General features: G+C 36.4%; 1 protein-coding gene across 2 annotated transcripts in view; it reads right to left on the reverse strand.

The window, feature by feature from the left end:
* The window catches only part of LOC150074894 (vacuolar protein sorting-associated protein 11 homolog), a 612,407-nt gene that overhangs the window by 213,491 nt on the left and 381,919 nt on the right, over positions 1–16,997 (reverse strand). The gene's annotated exons all lie outside the window — the stretch shown is intronic.

Consider the following 16,997-nt stretch of genomic DNA (forward strand, 5'->3'; position numbering starts at 1 on the left):
AGTTTGCTCATCAATTTCAATGAGAGTCCCATCATCTAAGTCATTTGCATGTGAGTCAATGCAGTCATGTTCGTTGGCAGTGTCCAAAGTTTCGAACCCCAAGTCTTTTCCGATCTTCACAATGTCTTCGGCAATTGTCTGAACTTGCGATTCAAAACCAGTGAAATCATTTGCCAACTGAGGTAAAATATACTGCCAAACAGAATGCATATTTTTTTGCTTAGTTATCACTTTCGTCGTGTAAGATGCTGTAGAAATTCCCTACTCTTTATACTGATTCTTCTTTAGAATAATCGTTCGCACTGATGCTTCATGCATTCCATTTTCACGTGCAATTTTAGTATACAATGCACCATCTTCATGGCACTTGGTAATATCAAGTTTTTTTTTTTGTTTTTTTTTCTAATGTAAGCCATTTACATTTAGTAGCTCCACTGCTTTCATTACTTCTCCTTTTTTGACTCATTGTTTTGTATTTAAAGGGATAAAAAATAAATTGTGAAATAAAAAGTTTGAAAAGCTATTACCTTGTCTCGTCAGGATGGAACACTGTTGCCGCTGACTGCCTGAGCAGAGCTATTGGCATGTGAGACAATAAAGTTGGCACCACAGCATATATGTGGAGTACGTGTCTAGGCTATTACTGTAAATTTTTGACTTAAACTTAGCCATAAAGTTTATTTCTTCATCTGAAAACTAATAAATTTATTATAAGTTAAGATACAAAAATAAAAACAAACAGGAGCTTTCAAGGCGATGGAACATTATAGTCATAAAACAATAAACTTTATGACTATTATGGAACCCGATACCAAAGGCCCTGTCACAGACTTTAACTTAACTGAAAACCGTGTTATAGTGATACCTGTGCTATTTGAAGCCGTGCTAAGCGAAATGCATTTTTCATCCATTAAATTACGCTATACTGTATAAGACATATTTGCTAAATATGTCTGAACAATATAAATATATCTGAATGATTTAATAACTTTTCCAGCGAACTGCATGTAGTGTGATATTGCTGTATTCTTTTTGAATTTAAATCTCTATCTTCCTGTATATATTACCTGAGAAACAGAATTTTCTAAATATAAACAAAATTTTGAAATTTGCTTTGTAGTTAGTTTGCAATTATTCTTTTCAATTTGAAATTTATGTCGACTTCTGCATGGACTTGAGAAACAGTAAAGATGCCCATTAAATATTTAAATCATGTCACCACACATGATAGATTTCAAACATTACTTACAAAAACTTAAGTCTCTTAAGTGACAAGAACATGCCTTTGTAGCCATAACTAGTCTTGTTCCTCTCCTCTAAACCCATTCCAGTTGGTCCATATCCTTCTTAAAATAAAATTTCCAAATGTGTATGCAATACTCAATACAGCCTAACTACTGCTTTATACAATGGAATAATTAGAAATTTATATTTACTGGAAGAACCCCTTGAACTGTTTGCATTAGCATTAGTTGAGCCATATGATGCAAGAAAGCAAGCTTATACAGCATTAGCCAAAAAAAAAAAAAAAACTTCCCATTTCACTGATCCATTCATTCCAAATGTTTGTCTAGTTCTGCCTTGAATTTATTTAAGTTATCAACTTCCACAACAACAGATGGAAGTCTGTTTCAGCAATCAGACTTCCACTGGCTAAATGCAGCTTCCGCACATCTATTCTACAACTGTCTTTCCTCAATTTGAATCTACACTCCCTCAGGTTCTTAATTTGAGCAAGTGGAAGTATCCCATCAGCATTCAGCCTATTGAAACCATTCACGGCCTTATACACCTCAATCAGATCACTTGCAGGTGCTTAGTCTCCAGCTGCTGCAACTAGCAGATTTTTTTTGGTTTTTTTTTTAGGAGCATTAGCAACTAAGGCCATATTGCTCTGGGGATATGTGGTGGTCATTCCCTGACCTGTCCGCATCCTCCGTATTTGGTGGTCACGGGCTCGAACCTCGGTCTAATCAAGAAGTGTGTGCTACGCACTGCCGCTCCTGCTCACCTGGCTATGGAGGCGCCTGCAGCAACTTGCAGAACTTAAGCCTTTCTTCATAAGTGTACCCCTTTGTTCCTCTCACCACCAATCTTGTTGCCCTTCTCTGTACTCATTCTAGCAACTCTACATCCTTCCTGAAATGAGGCCTCCAGACCTGTACGCAGTACTCAAGGTGTGGCTGACCACTGCTTTATACAAAGAGATAATCACCTCCTTATCTCTGATAGCAAAATTCCTATATATATCATTGAAATACTCCATGACCTGCTCTGGAAGCCAGTCTGCACTACTCAGAGAACTTCATATCTGACTGGACAATTACCCCCAGGTCTTTTTCATTTTTCACCTCCCTGAGTGTAGTGCCACACAGTTGATACGTTTCTCTTGGGTTACTGCTACTTATATGCAGTACTTTGCATTTGTCAATGTTAAACTTCAGTTGCCACTTCTCAGCCCATCTCCCTAACTTTTCTAGATCCTGTTCCAGTAGCATACTGTCTTTACTGTCATTAAGAGCCCTGCCAACCTTTGTATCATCTGCAAACTTGGAAATTAAACCTGATATACCTTCATCAATATCATCGATAAATACACAAAACAACAATGTGCCCAGCAGCTAACCTTGGGGGACTCCATTAGTAACATTAGTCCACATAGAGGAGTGTCCATTTATTACCACTCTCTGCCATCTCCCACTCAACCATCCCTTTATTCATTGCAACAACTTGTCCTTAATGCCATACTGCTCCAATTTGTACAGCAGTCTTACATTTGCAACAGTATCAAAAGCTTTCTTGAAATCCAAGTATATGATATCAAAATTATTTTTTGCATCCAGTTCCTTTGTGACCACATTGTAGTATCCACTCAAATTGGCCAGACAAGACTTCCCCTTAACAAACCCATGCTGTGTCTGAACTATTACTGCAGTCTTGTCTAGGTGATCCTGTATCACCTCTTTAACCAGTGACTCCATTATTTTTCCCGGAACAGAAGTTAAACTAACAGGTATATAATTATTTGTTTCACCCTTTGCACCCCTTTGTGAATTGAGGATACATTTGCACATCTCCCCTGACTCTAAGGGTGCTCCCATAATTATGGCTGACACCTTCAATAGAACAGATAGATTCTATCTGCCCCAGGTGCCTTTTTTATGTTTAACTTCTATAATTTCTGCACCACTTTGCTCTCAATTATTACAAAATCATTTAGCTCCCTGTTAGAATTTGAAAAACTTCTGGCATTCCCCTCCTTGAATAACTCCTCACGTGTGAATGGATGCAAAATACTCATTCAGTTTTTCAGCTACTTGAGCAGAATCATCAATAGTCGAACCATCTATGTTAAGTGGACCAATCTGATTCATCCCCTTCCTTCTAGAGTTTACATAAGTAAAGAATTCTTTGCTGTTCTTCTTTGCATCCTTTGACAAAGGATGTAAAGAAGAACAGCAAAGACATTGCTCAGAGAATCTTATACTGGACTTTATACTTTATCTTATACTGGACTGTATAATTATTCCCAAGTCATTTTCATTATCAACTCTTTTCTTTGTCATTAATTTTCTTTTGGTTTTGGTATATGAGAATGCGCAGTGAAACAAAGAAATCTATTTTTTTTTTTAACTTTTCAAGCCAAGCAAAACATGTATCCATAACTTCTACAATTTGGATTAAACTGATATTTAACATGAATATTTCATATTTAATAAGTACCAAATATCCCCATTATCATTTTCCCTGCACCTCCAGGTCTAATCTTAAATTACTTAGAATCAGAGTCACATATGTTGGAACAAACTTCCATCTGTCATTGTTGAAGTTGATAGCTTAAATAAATTCAAGAAAGAACTAGATAAACTTTTGGATGGAATAGATTGTGTGTGTGTGTGTGTGTGTGTGTGTGTGTGTGTGTGTGTGTGTGTGTGTGTGTGTGTGTGTGTGTGTGTGAGAGAGAGAGAGAGAGAGAGAGAGAGAGAGAGAGAGAGAGAGTGTTTTGGCTGATGCTGTATAACCTTACTTTGTTGCAACATATGCCACTACTAATGCTAACAGTCCTCTCTCAAATTAATAGATTATTTAATTTATATCTGATATTTTCTCCTACAAAAGGGGAAGGGAGTGCTTGATATTGCACCTATTCTGAGCAATCTTACATTGAACCTTTTAGATTAGATACATTATTCATCATTTGGCACAAGGTCACTAACACCACCTGCCGTCTCATGAAAAGCCAGGAAGCTTTGAAACATCTATAAAAACAGTGCCTTGAGGGTTTAATGCTATTAGTAATTTAGGCGGACTTGTAGATAATGATGTGGTTTCTAAAGTGAACCTATACCCAAGCTCTGTTGATGGAGGAAAGAGCATCACAAACAATAAAGACAGAGAAATAACATAGGGCAGCATTCTTTTCTCAAACTGTTTCAATACTGGTGTTGAAACAGTACCATTCCTATGCTAATTTGCTGCACTGGACCAACACAAACCAGTACGAGATAAATTATACACAAATTTAAGGTAATACATATTTAAAGGTGATATCCATGCACATGCTTTACTCCCATGCACTGCTATGGCTGCTCATTTATATTTGATACTTTAGTCATTGTTCAGCACAAAGTTACTAACTGGAGCCCCATAAACTTATAACTAGGAAGCTTTGAAACAGTTTTAACATTAGCATTAGTAGAGGCATACGATGCAAGAAAGCAAGCTTATGCAGCATAAGCAAAAAAAAAAAAACCCTCCCATTTCACCCTTCCATTAATAATTTATAATCGTTCCAAATACCTGTACAACTCAGCCTTAAATTCATTTAGGCTATCGGCTTCCACAACAAAAGATGGAAGCCTGTTCCACCAATCAACTACACACTGGCTAAAGGCAAATTTACACACACATATACAACAACTATCTTTCCTCAATTTGAAACTGTGGTTCTTAGTCTAAGCAAGAGAAAGAATCCCATCATTCAGCTTGCTCAATCCATTCAAGGCCTTATACACCTCAATCAGATCACCTGGCAAGTGCCTACTCTCCAGGCGCTGCAATATGCAGAACTTAAGCCTTTCTTGGTAAGAGCACCCCTTTGTTCCCCTCACCAATCTTGTTGCCCTTTTTTGTACCTGTCCTCTCAACTCAACATCCTTCCTAAAATGAGGCCTCCAGACCTGTACACAGTACTCAAGATGTGGCCTGACCACTGCCATGTACAACGGGATAATCACCTCGCTGTCCCTGCTAGCAAAATTCCTATATATCATTGGCAAGACTCCATTGACAATTATCCCCAGTTTCTTTTCATTCTCAACTACCCTGAGTTTAGTATCACCCAGTTGATATGGGTTACTGCTACCCATATGCAGTACTTTGCATTTGTCAATGTTAAACTTCAGTTTCCACTTCTCAGCCCATTTTCCCAACTTATCTAGATCCAGTTGGAGTAGCATACTGTTTTTACTGTTGTTAACAATCCTGCCAACCTTTGTATCATCTGCAAACTTGGACATTAAATCTGATATACCTTCATCAATATCACTGATAAATATACAAAGCAACAATGGGCCCAACACCGAACCCTGGGGAACTTCACTAATAACATTTGTCCACAAAGAGCAGTGTCCATTGATTACCACTCTCTGTCGTCTCCCACTCAACCATTCCTTTATTCATTGTAGCAACTTACCATTAATGCCATACCTCTCCAATTTGTACAGCAGTCTTCCATGTGAAACGGTATCAAAAGCTTTCCTGAAATCCAAGTATATGATATCAAAATTATTTTTGGCATTCAGTTCCTTTGTGACCACATCATAGTACCTAACCAAACTGGTCAGACAAGACCTCCCTTTAACAAACCCATGCCGTGTCGTAACTATTACTGCAGTCTTGTCTAGATGATCCTGCAGTGCTTCTTTAACCAGTGATTCCATTATTTTCCCCGGAACACAAGTTAAACTAACAGGTCTGTCGTTTATTGTGTTACCTTTTGAACCCTTTTTGTATATTCTTGATACATTTGCACACCTCCAGTCCATGGGGACCTCCCCTGAGTCCAAGGAAGCTCTCATAATTGTGGCTAAGGGTTTGCTTACTTCCTTTGCTGCCTCCTTTAATACAACTGGATAGATCCCATCCACCCCAGGTGCCTTCCTTATGTTTAACTTCACTGAAAAGTCCTTCCCTTTGTCCTTGTTAATAGTTACATCATTAAGTAAATCCCACATCAATATACTGTGAGCAATGCCACCTAGTGTTTCTTTATCTGCAGATTCTTGATACAATGAAGACTCACTGCTGAAAATCAGATCAAGAGTATTGCTTTGTCTCGTTGCCTCTCTAATAAGCAGGTGTAGAAAACTTCACCCAAAAAATACAGAAAATTCGTGCTACTTTGAAAGTGACCAATCCACAGGTTCCAGTCAATATCTGGAAAGTTAAAATCTGCCATTATAAAGCGTTCTGATCTAATGGCCCACTCTATATCTCTTTAAGAGTTGTTCATTATATTCATTACAGTGATTAGGTCTGTAACATAGTCCGGTTACAGATTTAAACACTATGCTTCATTTTTCCCAGTGTCCACACCCCAGGCTTTTAACACCAACTTCTTGATTTCCAGACTAATGCATGGTTAATAGAAGCAGAATAAGAATCACTTACAGCTCTGCCTGCAGTTATTAATCTGTTAGACTGCGTATCTTCCCCCTCCCCCGTCAGAAGCTGTTTGTTTGTTTGTTATTTGGTTTTCAGGAGCATTAGCAACTAAGGCCATATTGCTCCGGGATATGCGGTGGTCATTCCCTGACCTTTCCGCATTTTCCGTATTTGGTGGTGACGGGCTTGAACCCCGGTCTAATCAAGAAGCGTGTGCTACGCACTGCTGCTCCTTCCCACCTGGCTACGGAGGCGCCCCATCAGAAGCTAGCAAGGTAGTGATTCATCTAAACACTGCCTTGATAGCATCAGCAAAATTTTTGTATCCATTCTATTTGTGTATTCCATCCATATCCTATTTTACCTATCCTTTTCATAAAATATATTTCCTGTTTTCCTGACAATACAGAGAACCACAATATCTACATCCTCTGGGACCAGCGGATTCTGATGTGCTGGATGTAGCTGTGATCTGTGATACACGAGTGTAGTGTCCAGCATATTATTGGATGGCGAAATGCTTGATGAGTCCCTCTCTTTTATTCCTTCAAGGCCATCACCCCTGTTCTTCAAGTGCATGTAAGCTGATCAGAACACTGAATTAGCACTTAATTTGCTTACACTTCCTGCAACAAAAGAGAGGCGCCTCCGTAGCCAGGTGGGAAGGAGCAGCAGTGCGTATCACATGCTTCTTGATTAGACCGGGGTTCGAGCCCATCACCACCAAATACGGAGGATGCGGAAAGGTCAGGGAATGACCATCGCATATTCATGGAGCAATATGGCCTTAGTTGCTAATGCTCCTAAAAACAAAATAACAAACAAACGACAAGCAACAAAAGAACACTAAACATCCTCATTGGCTGTATTAAGTCCTACCAGTGATAACTCCACAAAAAAATGGCAAGAAGAACAGTGTACATAGCTTTTTTTTTTTTGCAAGAGAACTGCCACTGACAGCTCTCTCTCTCTCTCTCCCCAGCTAAATCATTTTTATTACTTTAAACGTTTTGCTTTGCAGCTCTTGTTTGAGGCATGACTCTAACCTTCACACATTACAAATATTGCTTCCTCTGCACTGAAAAAACTAAGTTACTTAACTTACTTCTTAAAAATAACTACTGACTCTGCACGAATTTTCTTTACCATGAAATATTCTTTTCACATCCAGGGGTGATGTTTCAAGAATTTCCTCTTAAACTCCTAGATTCTATTCAAACAAGAGCAGTTGGGTTAATTAATGATTATTGATTATAGTAATAAAAAGAAAGCTTATCGTTTGGCAATTCAGGAACATAAATTTAAGTCATGCAAAGACTGTTTCTACAGCTGGTAACACTGACCCATGGGGGTCTCATTTCTAGAATCTCTCAAAATAAAGTGTTCACTAATGACATATTTAACACAATGAAGGCAATGAAACAACTGAATAGAACAACACAATTTCTGCTATTCTTTTGCAGTTGTTTCCTGTGGATGATCAATCTACTGATCTTCCTGTACAGAATGATATTAGATTAGCTAATAAAGAATATATTTCAAGCGAAGAATCTGATTTATTTACAGTATTTGATCTACAGTCTGCAGTAGCTAAATTAAATAATAAAAAATGTCCAGGCCCTGACTTGGTGGAAAATATAGCTATTAAAAAAACGGCTGAATTATATCCTCAAACATTTGTATAATAAATGTTTGTTGACGGGTGTTTTTCCAGGTATCTGGAAATTAGCTTTATTTAAAATCCTTCCAAAACCAGGAAAATCAAGTATAGATCCTAAGGCATACCATCCATTTCCTTACCTACAAATTTGGGGGAAACTTTTTGAATGCTTGCTATACAGTCGTCTTCATAGGATGTTTTTGGATCATAACCTTTATTCTTCAGATCAGTATGGTTTTCATAAGGATTGTTCACTGATTGATCACCATAACAATTTGGAGGATAAATATATTTTGGCTATTTTTATGACTGAGGGTTCTTTTGACTCTCTTTGGTAGGAGTGCTGAGCATCCTCAGGTCATTATGTGAAGCTTTTGTGAACAACAAATAAATGGAGTAATGCGTTCATACTTTGAGTACAGGAGAATTATGGTTTTGGCTCAACACAACTCGCTAATACGCCCAGTTTCCAGAGTATATCCATGGGGGGATCTCCTGGAAGGCCTCTTCTCTGGAATGCAGTTCTAGATTTATGGCTCAGGAAACAGTTTGATGATATGATTAAAATTGTATATGTAGATGACCTTGTTCTGTGTGTTTCAGAAAGGACTTATCGTTTATTAGAAACAAGAGTACAGACAGTTATTCAGGATCTTTCTTTGTGGGCAAATGAGAATAAACTCAGAATTTCTCCTGTTAAGACAAAGCAGATGTTGATTAAGGGGAGACTTAATATCATGCATCTCCCCCCCACAGTGCATATTTATGGGCAACAGATACTGTTAGTAAGCCAAATCACATATTTAGGATAATCATTATTCATTTCATACTCATGTGGAAAGTTTGGCATACATCAAGCAATTTTCAGCTTCTGTGATTAAGGTTTCCTGTGTTGAATGGGGACTCATAGAAAGAACTTTATCTTTATATTATATAGTAATATTTTTACCCATAGTTTCTTATTTAGCTTCTGTGTGGTTTCATTGAGTTCAGCAGGTTAAGCTCAAAGCCAAGTTAATGTCCATCCAACGTTTTATGCTTCTGGCAATTTTGAAAGCCCTTAGAACAGTATCTGCTTATGCCCTTCAAGTAGTGGCTGGTACCCTGCCGATCGATTTATACATTATCTATAGGGGAGTGTTACGTTTGTTAAAGAAGGGCTACTCTACCACTATTTACAATACATTGAATCCAGAAGCTGCGTTAAAGGAGAAAAAGCTATATGACAGGAATTACATAAAGTATGGCAATTTAGATGGGAAGCTGGGCTTGCTGGTAGGGTGCCTAGTTTCTGCACTCCTGAAGTCAGTGTTGCAGTACAGTTGGCTAAAGTACCTTGGTTTTCTCCAGTTATAACAACTACATATTTGCTAACAGGATCGTTAACAAATATTATCGTTGGGTCACTGCAATCTAAATGTTTGGGTCGTTGCAATCTAATGTTAACCTGGACTGGAATTAAGTCCTTTGTGTAGTTGTGGAGGGGAAGAAACGTTTATTTTATTGGACACGACTTTATTTGGCTCTAAGCATTCATTTCTAGCTTTGCAACATTTTTCTGTGTCAGTTTTTGCAAAACGGAGAAGGATAACTGTGTGACAATGAAAATATTTCATGTTAATTAGTTTGACAGAAACAATTTGAATTTTTTTTTTATTTTATTTTTTTCATCCACTAGTATAGCACTCTCTCTTGTGGATGAACCTTCTTAGTGCAAATAGGCACTGCCATGCCACTTTTTTTTATTTTTTTTTTATGGCACTTTGGTTTGGGCTACCTGAGTACAGGGATGACTGACTCCACAGGTAAAGCATTGCCTACAGTGGACGATGACCTAAAAGACAGGAGACACAAACCTGGCTCCACATGCTGGGGGAACAGGCACCAGAAAACAGCCTTTCAGGTGGTGCCTGCTCCCTGGTGGCAAAGAGGCCTGACATAAACAACACTTACTACAGTACATGCACTAACGTATCACTAACAACACACTAACCACACGTCAGGCCCATTTTGCAGATGTTTTTGTATTCCACCACAGTGATAGTAAGTGGATATGGATATATGTCTGGGAACCACCACAGACAGGGTGTGTGTGTGTGTGTGTGTATATATACATACATACTAATTATGGTAAATAAAAAGGAAATTAAAGGCAGAAATTGTAGATCATGTAATTTTTATCCGAGAATGCCATCTTTCTTCATCATTATTCTTCTTACATGTATCTTCCACTGTTCTTTCCACTCTGAAAGTAAATATTTCTGAGATGGATAGTAAGTCCCACTCTAATAATACTTCTGGATGTATTCAGGTTATTATATGGGGTAATCTCAACTAATAATCCTGCAAAGGTCTTTGTCTTTAGCAGCTACATCTACTCTGATTGACGATACTGAAGTTTCTATTAAAAGACTGCCTTATTGTAATCATTTCATCATTTCTGGACTTCCATGGCCTTCTGAACTAAAAAAGGAGGCTAATTTCTCAACAGGCTTAGCTGTTATGAATGAAGGTACAACTTCATGTTGAGAGGAGTTAATTTTCTTTTCTCACTCTGTGGCTCTCTCTCTCTCTCTTTTTTTAATGCTTGAGACATTTAGATGTGTGTTGGCTAGGGTTGTAATGGAGACAGTTTCCTTCATTATATATAATAATGTTATACTGATCCATTTTGACTCCTTTTATTCCTGAATTATCTCTTTTCACTCAGGTCCAGCCTCACCATAGGGAGGCAGGAGTAGTGTCATCAAGTGACCAGTTAGGTGGTAAGTTAGGTTAGTAAATGAAATAAAAACAAGAAAGGCAATCCTCCTTTTCAGAAAGTTTTTCTTATCCATTTCAAAAGAAATCACTAACCACATTACAGCAATAAAATGAAATGAGAACTTAAACTCAAAAAAGAAAACTTTAGGGAGGTTGCCCAGGTGTAGCCTGCTGCCTGGTGGCAAAGAGGCCTGACATAAACAACACTTACTACAGTACATACATTAACACATCACTAACACACTTAACCACAAACTGCAGAGAAAGAAATAATTTGGCATCTCGGGCCTGAACTATCTGGGAAATGAGGAAGCTTACTAATTATTCTAGAAGCATTTTTGATAGGCTTCTCTTGGAATTACTAACAGTTCCTGTGTTACATTCTGAATAATTTCCTCAGTCATACAAATCTGTGACCTTACTAGGGAACTTAAGGAAAAAAAAAAAAAAGTTAATGTACACAACGTGTAACGTTTCTGGTATGTTTGATTATATCAAATGATTTTTCCATTTTCTGTGATTAATAGAAATGAAAAGTAAATATAATTATATTACTAAGATAAAACTTTATAGAACATTTAATAAAACTCTATAGGTTTACATTCTCTAAACTTAGCCATTTAGTTTAATTACTTTTTTTTTAAATGATTTTGAAAAATGTTTCAAAAAAATTACTTTTTCTTTTGTCTCTTTTCTCTGTGTATATACATATCTCTTTACTAGCATAAAGAGTGCACGGACTGTCTAAAGTTGACAAATACAGTATTAAAACTACATTTAATCTAGAAATTTCGTTTTTTTTTTTCAATACAAATTGTAAGGGGGGAAAAAAAAGTAATAATTGCCAAATTTATAACTGTCTGATTTTAATGAAATTCGGTTTGGCATGCCAGATATTTTTAACAAGCCCAAATACAAAATTTCATGAACATTCACCCACACGGAGTCTCTCTGTTACATGCACAAGGAAAGAATAATAGCTGCTTAGCATATATATATATTATATGAGATAGCATGCTGATACAGAATTTATGGGCTAGTGCTATTGCAGTGGCAATATATACACCACATCCATAGTGTAATTTATGTACAGTATTATTTTGTTAAATATATGTATTAGCTTATGGGGAAGAGTATCGTAAAAGACATACTTAGATAAATCTAATTTTGTAATAGGTAAAGTATGTTACATAGACACAAATGGTAATATACAAACTTATCACTATATATCTACAATTTGGATGATTTCTTCCGGGGTCAACCAGCCAAATTGAAAGGAAAATCAACGATAAGGGAGTTTCTGTATGCACTATGGCAAAATTAATTTTGAGATTATATAACAAATAATAGAATTTAGGATTATATAAAATATAATAGAAATTAAGAACTTATATAATCCATAATACACATTGATCACCGCTGATCAACGATCAACGTGTACTATGCATTATATAAATTCAAAATTTCTTAATTTATATTATATTTTATATAATCCTAAATTCTGTTATTTGTTATATAACCTCAAAATTGATTTTGCCAATTACTGAAACAGAGAACCTCTTATTGTTTTTTATCTTTCAGTTTGGTTGGTTGACCCTGGAAGAAGTCCCCCAAATTGTATGTATACAGCGATAAGTTTTTGTGTATTATCCTTTTCGTATATTATTCCTTGTGTCTATGTAACATACTTTACCTACACCCTCCTCATAGATTTATCTAAGTATGTCTTTTACGATACTCTTCCCCATAAGCTAATGCATATATTTAACAAAATAATACTGTATGCATGCATGCACGCACTTAAAAATCCCTGAACAGCATTTGCACATTGCTGTAGAACTGTTTTGCAGTACAGGAACACCCCGACTTACGTAAGGGTTGCGTTCCACGGAAAGCTAAGTACGTCGGAATTGCCCCCATGCTTGTGCAGCACTCGCAACTGTACTCACTGAATTGATTGAATCAAAAAAGAAACGTTCGATGAACATGTAAACAGAATTATTTATTGTATTTATTCAATTTTTTATCTCAAAAATTACAAAAGCGTGAAATTTTAAAAAATTTCAAAATTATAAAATTACAAAAAGAGAGAGGAGACAGGCATAACTTCAGTAACTTTTACCTCTCGAGCATTGTTTCCAGAATCGACATCTTCAGCTGATAAGTAAGCCGCTGCAGAGGTTGAGGGCTTGGATGATTTAGAAGGGGTCGGCCGCTCAATCTTACGAAAGAACATATTAATGGATGACTGCACGGTGGTTTTTTTCTTTTCATCATGGATTTCTTTGTAGCAACTAAGCATATCACTCACCCCTTTATTAACCTTTAAAAATCGTTCGCTGTCAGGATCCATCTTCTCAAACCTCGCCATTTCACAAAATGCCACTGCCATCTCTCTCTCTCTCTCTCTCTCTCTCTCTCTCTCTCTCTGTGGTGATGAAGCATCTCAGCTACTCATTTGGTTCATCTTGAGCTTCGTCAGCATTTTCTTCCTTCACTATCGCTGCCTGCAAGTCAATAAGTTCTTTGTAGATAATTCCTTCTCTTCTTCCTCTATTAACTCCTCCACGTCTTTGGCAACAACCTTCAACTGAAGTAGCTCTGCAACCTTTACAATCTTATCTCTAACCTCTTCATATGATTCGTCTTTTTCAAATCCTTTGAAGCCTTTTACGTGCCGTAGGCATATTTTCTTTGATGCGCCATTTAAACAACTTTTAGTAATTTCCACCCAGGCCTTATTAATGTTTAAGATGGCGTAGTAAATATTGTAAGATTTCCAAAAGTCTCTTAATGCAAAATATTTCTCATTGTCTACTGCAGACAATACCCGAGCAAATTTTGTGCGTAAATAGTATGCTTTTAAATTCTAAATAACACCCTGATCCATAGGTTGGATGAGTGAAGTCGTGGCCCTATCTTTTGACACCTTGAAACCTGGCAATGTATTTTCCTCTTTGGCAATGTATGTTCAATCCGGCATTTTTTCCCAATACAGAGCAGTCTCGTCAACGCTAAAAATTTGCTGCATTGAATAGCCGCCTTCATCAATAATTTTTTCCAACACATCACAAAATTTCTCTGCAGCTGCAGAATCGGTACTGGCGACTTCACCACATACTTTAATGTTGTGAAAACCAGCGCGATGCTTGAACCTATTAAACCACCCATTGCTTGTCGCAAAATTGGGTTGAGGTTCACCATACTTATCCTTAATATCTTTATAAATACTTGTTGCTTTTGCTTGAATGGTCATTAGACTCGGGGACACTTGCTTCTGAATCTGATTTTCCATCCATATTATTAATAGCTTTTCAATTGAACTTGAACACTGTTTTGTGATTACTGTTGATTTTCAGTGCATTGATCCTTTGACATGTTCTTTTATATGTGCACTGTCCCTTAAAATAGTATTCACTGTTCAAGCAGTAAGACCTAATTCCATGTAATAGATGACAAACTTTGTCAATAAATTTTGTTTCGTTTCCTGGCAGCACTACCACCACTTGCACTTTTCGTTGGTCGCTCTCCCTTCATCATTGTAATACGTAAATAGGAATGAAGAGAAGTTTCTGAAAATTTGTTTTTAATATTGTTGAAGATTTCAGTGAAGGGAAACAGATTTCATGATAATAGCCTAAAAACCCACATAATTGCAGTTTTCAGTATTATCACAAATGCAATAAGATCAAGTTTACTACCCGTTTATAAATAGCTGCACTAACAGAAAAGCCCAATAAACTGAAAAGTGCAAGCTAGAGAAATTAAGTCAAGTATTACATAAGTCGGGAGTTCCTGTATTCCTAGGTCACTGTTTGACCATTTAGGACAAATTCAAATGAACAATGTCTTGTGAGTTACAAAATATAATAAGAATGATATTATATTTTGGTCACAATTGTCATGATATTTTTGGGCCTTGGAGAAAATAAAATCATCAACTGGAAGGACTGGGCCTTTGTTTCTGTGTTATAGCCATATAGCCATGATTCTTTAAAAGTAATGACGGAAGAAACAAGTTAGTTAATGTACTAGTGAGTTACACTTCAGTTGCATTAGAAAATAGTAATAATTCGTGATTTACAACAACAAAACAAACCACCTTTTATGCACAAACCAGAAACATTTCATTTCTGCATATCTACCATAATAACCATTCATTCCTCCAACCAACGCTTGGTAACAACCATAACAACCAGTGCTTCAGCCACAATATACGTATATAACTTATGTGATATGCAGGAAAAAGAAATAAATAAATAATTTCCAGATTTCTCTTCAGATTTTAATTAAATTTGGGAATTCAAGAAAAATCATTCTAAACAAAATATATTTGAATAATTGCCAGATTTTCTCTTGGTCCAATTTTAATGAATTTTGGAATGGCTGGGTAAATTTTATTAGGTTCTAATATAAAACTAAATAAAAATCCATCTACTAGGAGCTGAGGTTATTATATATGGATGGAAGGAATGGTAAAAATAAATACATTGCACATATATGCTAATATCCTAACAAAAATGCAATTCAGCAGCACGTTGATGAAGATCCTGACATATAAGAACTCATTGCTCTCTATGATCATCAGTCAGGATGTGGGATACAAGCTTTGTTGAAATGCATCACAGACATTTACCATAAGAAATGCCAATTTCACTAGAAACTTTGCAGATAGATAAATGTTGATCACTCCCAATCAGATCACAAATACAAATCATTTATTTGGGCAGCCAGGGTGAGAATTATCTTCAACAGGCCAAAAAGTCTTCTTTAAACTCTGTGAACCATTGAAAAGTCTTTGAATGATATGGAATCTTCTCTGAAAGCTGTTTATATAATACTTTCAAAAGTCTACAATCCTAGCTTTCCAGAGCATGACTCATAATACCAAACTATTTCTTTTCTTCCACTTCTAACACTTCTGTCAGAACACAATGAACATTCTTTCATCTTTTTGAATTTTCATCTTTTATCAGAAAATGAGGAAATCTACTAGCTTAAACAAGCAATTTCTTTCAAATTTGCATGTGACATAGGGTCGTTTTTGAGATGGATCTGCTACCTTCATAAAGAAGAAACTATTTACAAATGAGATTGGACACACATCAGTTATTGTGCCATATTTTGGAAAGCCTAGCCCTGACAGCTTGATAATGCCAGACTTGATTTTTACTTCAGGAGCATGTCTCATTGTGCATCACATTTCATTTATAGCAGATTTCATTTATTCACTGACTGATTTTACACAAGTATTCAGTTAGCAGAACAACAACTTCATAAAGTAAAATACATCTGACAGGCACTGTTATGAGAAACAGGAAGAAATTGAAGACCACAAATAAAACTGAAAAACACTTGTTGGTTTTTAAAAGAGAATAAAGTTCAAATGTTAGCATCGGAAAGACAAAAGAACTGTACTTATGCCTTCTATTTTCCAAATACCAAAACTAAAGTAAGACCAAACAGGAAAAGTAAAAGGAGAGGAAAACCAAATGAAAAGCCAGTCACTATTTGTGAATACATAACAGATATGGGTGCTGTAGACTGATCTGACCATTACTGTGCTAGTCATCTGTTCAGTCAAAAATCAATAAAATGGTGTAAGTTGTTTTTCTGGCTTTCAGGGGTACTACTGGCAGCTTGATAAGACCACATTTGACTTTTACTTCAAGGATCATGCTTCATTTCATCCAAAAACAGTTTCACAGTACTTTTTGGTTTTCTCAACTCTGAACGGTTTCATCTTGATTAAGGTGGCAGATTCTTCTTTAAAAAAAAAAAAAAAAAAAAAAAAAAAACCAAAGTCACAAGCAGTTTCAAAAGAAGTTGCTTGTTCAGCTAGTAGGAGATGTCTCAAATAAGATGTCTCAAACATTCTTTATAGAAAAAGGATATCAAGTTCAGATAC

The sequence above is a fragment of the Mastigoproctus giganteus genome, unplaced genomic scaffold, assembly GCF_048544385.1.
Source record: "Mastigoproctus giganteus isolate SK-2022 unplaced genomic scaffold, ASM4854438v1 scaffold_16, whole genome shotgun sequence".
In the NCBI taxonomy this organism is placed as follows: domain Eukaryota; kingdom Metazoa; phylum Arthropoda; class Arachnida; order Uropygi; family Thelyphonidae; genus Mastigoproctus; species Mastigoproctus giganteus.